General features: G+C 43.0%; 1 protein-coding gene across 1 annotated transcript in view; it reads right to left on the bottom strand.

The window, feature by feature from the left end:
* Positions 1-9,992, bottom strand: part of LOC108316512 — a 22,035-nt gene that overhangs the window by 9,936 nt on the left and 2,107 nt on the right. The window contains exons 2-3 of the mRNA XM_037744934.1: positions 6,559-6,829; positions 422-532 (exon numbers count right to left, since the gene is read on the bottom strand). The gene's annotated coding sequence lies outside the window, so the exon portion shown is untranslated. The remainder of the gene's footprint in view (positions 1-421; positions 533-6,558; positions 6,830-9,992) is intronic.

Raw genomic sequence — 9,992 nt, 5'->3', positions numbered from 1 at the left:
TGGCTGGAAGATGGGGAAAGTGAGAAAGAATGCATGTGGCCTCTGGAGTCAGGGTGTCTCCTGGCTGAGAGCCAGGAGGACTGCAAAAGGATGTCAGTCCTCCACCCACAAGAAGATGGATTCTGCCAATACATCTGTAGCGAACTTGGAAGAGTAGCCTGAGCTCTAGATGAAAAACACAGGCAGCACCTAACTGGATTTCAGCCTCCTAAGACGCTGATCAGAGAACCCAATCATTCCCGATTTCTGTGGTTTCCCACAACTAACTTGTTGTAATGTGTTAACAGGTAGCAACAGGAAACTAGTTACAGGTGCCTATCTGTACTCTTTTTATATTTTCACATACATGTATGCTAATCCCTATAAGCACAAAAAAGAAAAAAAAAAAAAGCAAAGAACTACAGTAAAATGTTACACTTACCTTTATGGGAGCATTGAAAGGGCTGCTCCAGAGCCCATGCAACTTGAAGAAGATAATGTAGGGCATTTCAGGCAGGTGAGAAGTGTCTCTTCAATGTTACCAACCCAATTTCTGAAAGAAAAAAGATGGTAAAATACTTAACTCCCAGCCAGGTGTGGTGGCTCACACATGTAACTCCAGCACTTTAGGAGGCTAAGGTGGGTAGATCACCTGAGATTTGAAGCTCAAGACCAGCCTGACCAACATGGAGAAACCCCATCTCTACTAAAAATACAAAATTAGCTAGGTATGGTGGTGCATGCCTGTAATCCCAGCAACTCGAAAGGTTGAGGCACAAGAATTACTTGAACTCTAGACGTAGAAGTTGCAGTGAGCTGAGATTGCACATAGCACTCCAGCATGGTGGCTCATGCCTGCAATCCCAGCACTTTGGGAAGCTGAGGAGGGCAGATCACCTGAGGTTGTGAGTTCAAGACCAGCTGACCAACACGGAGAAACCCTATCTCTACTAAAAATACAAAGTTAGCTTGGTGTGGTGGTGCATGCCTGTAATCCCAGCTACTCAGGAGGCTGAGGCAGGAGAATTGCTTGAACCCAGGAGGCAGAGGTTGCAGTGAGCCGAGTTCGTGCCATTGAACTTTAGCCTGATAAAAAAACTTAACTCGGCATAACGTTATCGGCAAATTCATCATCTGCATTTCTAATAGAAGATTTTCTTTTAGGTCTTTCACTCATGCTCACCAGACAAGGTTTGATAGCAACAGTCTGACACCAGCACAGATGAACCAATTCAAGGACAGCAATAAACAGGACTACTACTAAGTTCCCCCAAAGAAAATCCTTAGAATAAAATATCTCCTCTAGTTGCCACAAGAGTAAGACAACGATCCATTATATAAAATTCCAATCTAATAAAATCTGAAATGTAATGTTGTCTGTTTTCCAAATTTTTATTTTGTTCAGGCTCTGTCATGGTGACCAGGGATTCGAAAATGAGGGCAAAGAGGCTCTGGGGAATCTGGGGAGGGAAGAAATGTATTCTAAGAGGGGACTGAGGTGATGGCTACAAAATTCTATATATCTACTTAAATTATTCAATTCTACATTTACAATTAGTGACTTCTATTACAAGTAACTTGTTAAATGAAATTCCTGGTTTCTACTCCAATTTGTAAGGAGCTAGGAGATCACCACTTGTCCTCACAACAAGAAAAAAGCTGAATAAACTGAAAATTATCAACCCTTATTAGAGGGACTAGAGGAGAGGTCACATGGCAAATTGTCATGCTGAAAACAAGACACACAGGCAAATACAGGGAACAGAAGCTGCTGAAGCCAGCAACTGGGAGGAGCACTTAAATGGTGCTCACAGATGACTAGAAGCTGAGGGTGGCCTGGCTTGAGCATTCAAAACTCCCTGGGGCTCAGGTTTAGTGGGGATCTCACACTTTTCTAAGTGTTACCACCAGGAGCCCAACCAGGTTCTCATGGTGCTAGAATTATTAGATATCCATATGTAGAAAATGAATAAATCGAGGCACAGATTTTACACCTTTCACAAAATGGATCTTACACCTGATTGTGAGGTGCAAAACTGTAAGACTCCTGGATGATCACATGGGGAAAATCTGGGGGACTTTGGGATTGGTGATGACTTCTCAGATACAATGCCAAAAGCACAATCCAGGAAAGAAAAAATTGATAAGTTGAACTTCATAAAAATTAAAAACTTCTGCTCTGTGAAAGACATCGCTAAGAAAATGAATAACCATGTAATAGACTGGGGAAAAAATTGGCAAAATACAGATCTGATGAAAGACTGGTGTCCAATATATATAAAGGACTTTAAAAACTCAATAATAAAAAAGGAAAAAACCCAATTTAGAAATGGGCAGATCTGGATACTTCACCAGAAAAGATACATGGATGGCAAATAAGCATATGAAAAAGATGCTCAAAACCATGTGTCACTAGGAAATTGCATATTAAACCAATGAGATGCCACTACACTATAATATACACCTAATAGGAAGGCTCAAATCCAAACAAGTGACAATACAACAGGCTGTCAAAGACGCAGAGCAATGGGAACTCTCACTCACTGCTAGTGGAAATGCAAAACGCTAGTCACTTTGGAAAACTGTTTGGCAGGTACTTTTTAAAAAGTGAAAAGCTAAACACAGCCTTGCCATATAATCCTGAAAATAGCAGTTTTAGATACTTACTAAAGTAATGTGAAAACATGTTCACTCAAAAACTTGTATCCAAGTATTTAAAACAGTTTTACTCATACTTATCAAAAACTGAAAGTAACCAAAATGTCCCTCAGTAAGTGAATGGCTAAACAAACTGTGGTATATCTGTACAACAGAATATGATTCAGTGATAAATGAAATGAGCTATCAGGCCATGAGAAGACATGGAGGCTCTTTAAATACAGAATGCTAAGAAGAAAGTAGTCTAAAGACTCTACGCACTGTATGATTCCAACACTAGGACATTCCAGGAAAGTCAAAATGGTAGAGACAGTGAAATGATCAGTTGGGTTTCCACTCCAACATGGAAAGAGCTAGGGAGTCATCACTTATCCTCACAGCTAGAGAAAAGCTGAACAAACTGAAAGTCAGCTCTTCTAGGCTGGACCAGAGAAGTGAGGTCACAGGGAAAACTGCCATCCTAAAACTGAGAGAGACAGGCTAACACACAGAGTCACAGCTCACCAGGAAGAGAAGCTACTGGGGCCAGCCACTGGGAGGAGCACTTAAATGATATTCACATGGGTTGTCATGATGAAGTTCAGAAAAAAAACCCTGAAGGTACTACCAGCTTCAGGACTTACCAAAACAGCGTGAAGTTGGTGAAACAAGGAAAAACATACAAATAAGATCTATGGAAAAGAATACAGAGCCCAGAAACAGGCCTACATACAGTCCACTGATCTTTCATAAAGGTTTAAAGAAAATTTAAAACAGCAAAGATAGCCTTTCCAAACAATGGTGCTAGAACAGCTAGACAACCAAATGCAAAATCAATCAATCAATCAACCAATCTAGGTGTGCATGTTATGCCCTTTATAAAATGAATCTTACACCTAAATGTAGGTGCAAAACCATGAAAAACCCAGGAGATCACACAGGAGAAGAGCTCGGGAGCTTGGGTTCAATGATGACTTCTTAGATACAACATCCAAAAGCACAATCCACAAATAAAAAAAATAAAGTGCAGCCTCGGGAAAATCAAAAACTTCTGCTTTGTGAAAGACACTGTGAAGATAATGGAAAAGGCAAGCCAAAGACTGGCGAAAACATTTACAAAATAATCTGATAAAACACTGCTGTCCAAAATATATGAAGAATTCTGAGAACTAAACAACACAAGGCAAAAAAAAAATAATAACAATAGATGAAAGATCTGAGCGTATCACCAATAAAATATGCAGATGGCGCATAAGCATATACAAAGCCCTCAAAATCATTGGTCATTAGGGAATTGCACATTAAAACAACGAGCTATCACTGTAAACCTATTAGAATGGCTAAAGTGTAAAAAGGTAAACACACCAAATGCTGTCAAAGATGAGGACCAGCCAGAACTCTCCATAGCTAGTGAAAATCAAAATGGTACAGTCACTTGGGAAAACTGAAGTTCACTCAAAATCCTGCACAAAAGTACTTACAGCAATTTTATTCATCATTGTCAAAACTTGGAAGAACCAAGATGTCTTTCACCAAGTGAATGAATAAACAAACTGTTGTAGCCATACCATGAAATCTAATTCAGTGATTTTTTAAAATGAGCCATCAAGCCACAAAAAGACATGGAGGAAGTTTAAGTCCATCGTGTGAGCAAGAAGCCAGTCAGAAACCTCTATACTTTATGATTCCAACTGTAGGACATTCCTGAAAAGTCAAAAAGACAGAAACAGTGAAATGATGAGTGGTTGTCAGGGGTGGAGGAGAGGAGGCCTGAAATGGTGAAAGCAAGGAGTCTTCAGCAGTGAAACTATTTTGCATGATGCTGTATTGGGGATTTACGACATTAGGTAATTGTCAAAACTCAATCTGTGAAAACTCGAACAATGAACTCTAATGTCAACTATGAACTTTAGTTACTAATGATGTATCAATATTGGTTGATCAATTGTAACAGATGGACCACACTAATACAACATACTAATAGGAAAATTGTGTGCTGGAAGTCAGGGGAGCCTAGGAGAACTCTCTGTACTATCTACTCATTTATCTGTAAACCTAGAACTGCTCTAAAAAATAATATCTATTAAGTTTTTTGAAATTAGGAGGCAGCAGACCCAAATCAGGTTTTGGTGGCATCCGGTTCTTGTGTGCTTAGTACTTGGCATGGAAGTGCACAAACCTAGAGTCAGAGCAGCTGGAGATTTCGATGCCTGTGCCTTTTGCCTCTATTGCTGCAGTGCCCTCGGAATACAGACAGCAGATCAGTTAGGCGGAAGCAGCCTCAGTGATCTAGACAGTGCAGGCATCTGGTAAGGACAGGGACAAACCATCCAGGTGGGCAGAACTTGATGAAGACTAGAAACCCCTGAGACTCAGCAGCTGCCCCTGGGGCACCCACAAATCAAAGGAGAAGGAGGCTGGGAGGGGCTGAGCGATACAGAATGACATCCCTGCCTGAAAGACAGAAGCAGCTCCAGAGATATTGGTAAATAATGTGGGTTTCAGTACAGTGTGGTCTATTCAAAAAGTTTAAAAGAAAGAAAGAGAGTGAGAGAGAGAAAAAAAAAAAGAAAAGAGAAGGATGGAGAGCAGGGAGGGAAGAAAAGAGGGAGGGAGAGAGGGAGGGAGAGAGGGAGGGAGAGAGGGAGAGAGAGAGGGAGGGAGAAAAGAAGGAAGGAAGGAAGGAGGAAGGAAGGAAGGAAGGAAGGAAGGAAGGAAGGAGGGGAGAGAGGCAGGGAGGAAAGAAGGAAGGAATGAAGAAGGGGAGGAAGGAAGGAGGGGAGGGAGGAAAGACAGGAGGGAGGGGGGAACAAATGAACTTACACGACGATGAGAAGATCCAGGGGAACTTACAACATCAATATTTTCCATTAACAGGAACACGCTAACTAGTTATGAGAGAGACGCACTACTGCAAAACCATATTCTGTTTCCACGATGTACAATTCCTTCCTCCTTTTCTGAAACACATTCTGTCTCTACCCTGCTGTTTCCAGAGACACTGAGTCCTCCCTTTGGACAAATTCTGACACCCACAGGAATGAGATGGGACAGTGGACCCCAGAACACCAGGCCATGACCTTTCCTGCTGCTCCTTGTCCACTCCAGAAGCTGCCCAGCTGCAGGTGGGGGTCTCAGCCCCTGGGTCTGACATCGTCCCTTTGCCTTGCTCACTGGGCTCCTCTCCTTGCACTGGCTCCCACCCCCCCAGGACCTGGCAGGTGACCACGTGAGAAGGACACAAACAGGTCTTTCTTTCTCCACCTCTCGATGCCTGCAGTGGTGGGTTCCATGGGGTAGTGACCTGATATTTACTCATTATGGTCCCCCTAGCCCAGAGCAGGGCCTGGCACCTAGTAGCCATCCTGTGAATGCTCAGTGAAAGAAGGTGTCCACCACAAGGTCCTGAGGAACCAAGAATTCCACGGTGGCCCATCAGTTTTAAGTCCTACACGATTCTAGAATGGGGGCTGTGAAAGGCCTTCAAAAGTGGCCACTCTCTGAAACCATTATACTGGCAGCTGAGCCATGTTTCCCCATCCTGGACACATCTAGAGGGCACCGCCTAAATCCACACACATCTCCCCACCAAGACAGTGCAGGGGCCTTAGCCTGGGAAATGCGGGTGGACAGGAGAACCATGAAAGCTGAAGAGGAGAAAGCAGGTGAAAGGGAACAGCAAGGTGGAAACAGACAGAGAAATGGGGATGGAGACTGGGGGTGAGAGGGGAAGAGAGAGGAGAGGGACGCAGATACAGCCACTGAGGACAAGGCCTGAAAAGAACACTGTCCTCTCCTGAAGTCAAGTAACTTCCACCTGACCATGCACTGCAGGTCGTGGTGGCACACGCTGGTCATGCTGCGATGTTTAGGGTCCATGGCATCTTCCCTTCGCACCTGAGTCACAATAGAGAGAGGGCTCTCTGACCTCAGGATTTTTACCTGTTGGATCTGGCAGCTCTTCATGTCAGCGCACACCATGTGAGGCTGCTCTTGGTGCACCGAATGGGGAAGATTCTACATCAGTGCCTCAGAGAGTCCACTGGAAGCCCTGGACAGTGGGAGTCGGTGGTGCCCCAGCATGGAGGTGGAGAGCACACAGCACTGAAGCTCCAGACACCCTCAGGAGGACAGTAAAGGACAACGTGCCGGTGAGAGCCTCGGTCAGCAGGAAACTTCGCCTGGGTCTGAACATGATTTGCCTTCATATTGGCTATGACAAAAGAGAGAAATCAAGGTTAACATTGAGATTCAGCGCTTGGGCAACTTGAAGGATGGAACTGCCACTTATTGAGACTGGGAAGACGAAGAAGGGAGCAGATTGAAAGGGGGCGGGAACTAGAGTTGGTTGGTTTCTGTCACACGCAATCAACAGTCCTGACCAGCCTGGGGAACACAGTAAGACCCTGTCTCTGAAAATAAACAATAAACAATTAGCTGGGCATGGTGGCGCACACTTGTGGTCTCAGCTACTCTGGAGGCTGAGGCAGGAGGATTCCTTGAGCCTTGAGTTAGAGGTTACAATGAGCTATGATGGCACCACCACACTCCAACCTGGGGGGGGGGGGCGGGAAATAAGAGTCCTGACTGATGACTTGAGTAGCCAGAGAAAGTGCTTACTTTTCACAAAGTACTATTTGAGGCAGATCTCAGTGAACAGGAATTCCATTCCTTCTGTTAGGAGGAGAGTGTGGGTGTAGTTAGTTAATGCTGATTGAACTATCTTTGGAATCTCATCTACTGGTCTATCTGGTATATTTATATATGTATATTCTATCTGCTGTCTCACTGAGCTTTGCTAGTTCATGCTGCAGTAACAAAAGCCCCCAAATCTTAGCAGCTACACATACAAAAGTTGATTTTCATCGACATTTCTTTTATGGCAGGTTGACTGCGGCTCTTCTCTATACAAGCTATTTTATTTGTTAAATGGTGAAGGCTGTGATACTTGGAGAATTGTTGAATGTGGTATCAGTATGTTCATTCATTCATTCATCTAACAAATATTTATTCAATATCCTGTTTCATACCAGGCAAGGTCAAGTACTGAGAATACAGTAGTGAATAAGGGATAAGATTTCTAATCTCCAAGAGCTTATACTGAAAATGAAATTAAACACATACAAAATAATCATAACAATAATACCATATTCATAATCAATTTTAATAAATATTTTAAACTAGGAACATTAAAAAGTTATTAAAACTAAAATGGCCAGGTGTGATGGCTCACAACTGTAACACCAACACTTTGGGATGCCAAGGTGGGAGGATCGTTTGAGCCCAGGAGTTTGAAGCCAGTCTGGGTGCCATAGGAAGAAAGACCCTGTATACAAAAAATAAAAAATGAGCCGGGCATGGTGGTGCATGCCTGTAGTCCCAGCTACTAAGGAGGATGAGGTGGAAGGACTGCTTAAGCCTGAGAGCTCAAAGCTACAGTGAGCCATGAGCATACCACTGCACCACTGCACTCCAGCCTGGGCAACAGAGCGAGACCCTGTTCAAGAAAAAAAAAAATTTTTAAGAAACAATTTAATCAATGTAGTCCTGAAACTATTATGTAGAATACTATTGTCTACATCACATCACATCAGCCCTTTAAATGGCTTAACACTTATTTAGGTATTGATCCCTAAAGTTTTCTTAGTAATTAAGGACACTTAAGAACAATTAAGAAGAAAAGAGTTACTGCCTTGACAGGAAAATTGTAAACATTTTAAAAAGACAAATAAAAGAGTCAGACCTGTAACTCTGTAAGTCCCAAATAACATCAAATTCAAGTCACAATGAACATCTAGCAACCATTCTGAACACCATATAATTCACTTAATGCATTTTGCCTGAATGCCCAACAGATCTGACTTACCAACACCTGTATGTAGCCAAGAAATTGACAAACATTTATAAATTATGACCTATGACTCCATCTGCTCTACCCACTTTCTAAAAATCATTTATTTTATTTTATTTTGTAGAGACGGGATCTCGCTGTGTTGCCCAGATTGGTCCAGAAACAGACCCACACTAATACCATAAATCAAATGACCATATCACCATCCAATTTATGAAAAAAAGTGCCCAACAGTATAGAAGGGCAAGGATGGTCTTTTCAATACATAGTGCTGGATCAAGTAGTCACATCCATGTAGTAAAAAGTGAATCATGGCCAGGTGGGGTGGCTCATACCTGTAATCCCAGCACTCTGGGAGGCTAAAATGGGCAGACTATTTGAACCCAAGAGTTCGAGACCAACCTGGGAAACATGTTGAATCCTCATCTCTGCAAAAAATACAAAAATTAGCCAGACAATGGTGGCACATGCCTATAGTCACAGCTACTCAGGAGGCTGAGGTGAGAGGATCACTTGAGCCAGGAGGTGGAGGCTGCAGTGAGCTGAGATCATGCCACCACACTCCAGACTGGGCAGCAGAGTGAGACCCTGTCTGAAAAATAAATGCATAAACTAAAATAAAATTGCTGTAAGGCTGACACAGAAAAATGTGTTCGTATTCGTAGGTTAGGCATTGATGTCTTAAACAGGACACAAAAAGCAGTCACCATAAAGGAAAAGATTGGTCAAGTATAATTTTATTAAAATTAAGAAACTCAGCCTGGGTGCAGTGGCTCACGCCTGTAATCCCAATACTTTGGGAGGCCAAGGAAGTGTAGCACTTAAGCTGAGGAATTCCAGACCAGCCTATGCAACGTGGCAAAACCTCATCTCTACTAAAAATACAAAACAGAGCTGAGCATAATGGTGCTCCCCTGTAGGTCCCAGCTACTTGGGGTCTCAGGCAGGAGCATCACCTGAGCCTTGGGAGGTCCAGGTTGCACTGAGCTGTGATTCTGCCACTGCACTCAGCCTGGACCGCAGAGTGAGATCCTGTCTCAAAAAGAAAAAAAACAATTAAGAGAATCTCCATTCATGTAAAAACACCATTAAAAGAGTGAAAATGCAAGCTCCAGTTTGAAAAAAGAGAAATGCAATACATATATATTCTAGAAATGACACATATCCAGAATAAAGTATTACAAATCAACAGAAAACAAGCATATCAATGAAAACCGGATACAAAGATGGAACAGACACTTCACAAAAGAGGACATATAAATGACAATAAAAAATACTCAATCTGGTCCGGGCGCGGTGGCTCAAGCCTGTAATCCCAGCACTTTGGGAGGCCGAGGCGGGTGGATCACGAGGTCAACAGATCGAGACCATCCTGGTCAACATGGTGAAACCCCGTCTCTACTAAAAATACAAAACATTAGCTGGGCATGGTGGTGGGTGCCTGTAATCCCAGCTACTCAGCAGGCTGAAGCAGGAGAATTGCCTGAACCCAGGAGGCGGAGGTTGCGGTGAGCCGAGATTGCGC

The sequence above is a fragment of the Cebus imitator genome, unplaced genomic scaffold (genome assembly GCF_001604975.1).
Source record: "Cebus imitator isolate Cc_AM_T3 unplaced genomic scaffold, Cebus_imitator-1.0 Scaffold188, whole genome shotgun sequence".
NCBI classification, from domain to species: Eukaryota; Metazoa; Chordata; class Mammalia; order Primates; family Cebidae; genus Cebus; species Cebus imitator.
The sequence above is the reverse complement of the archived record's forward strand: the minus strand, read 5'-3'. Positions and strand labels throughout refer to the sequence as shown.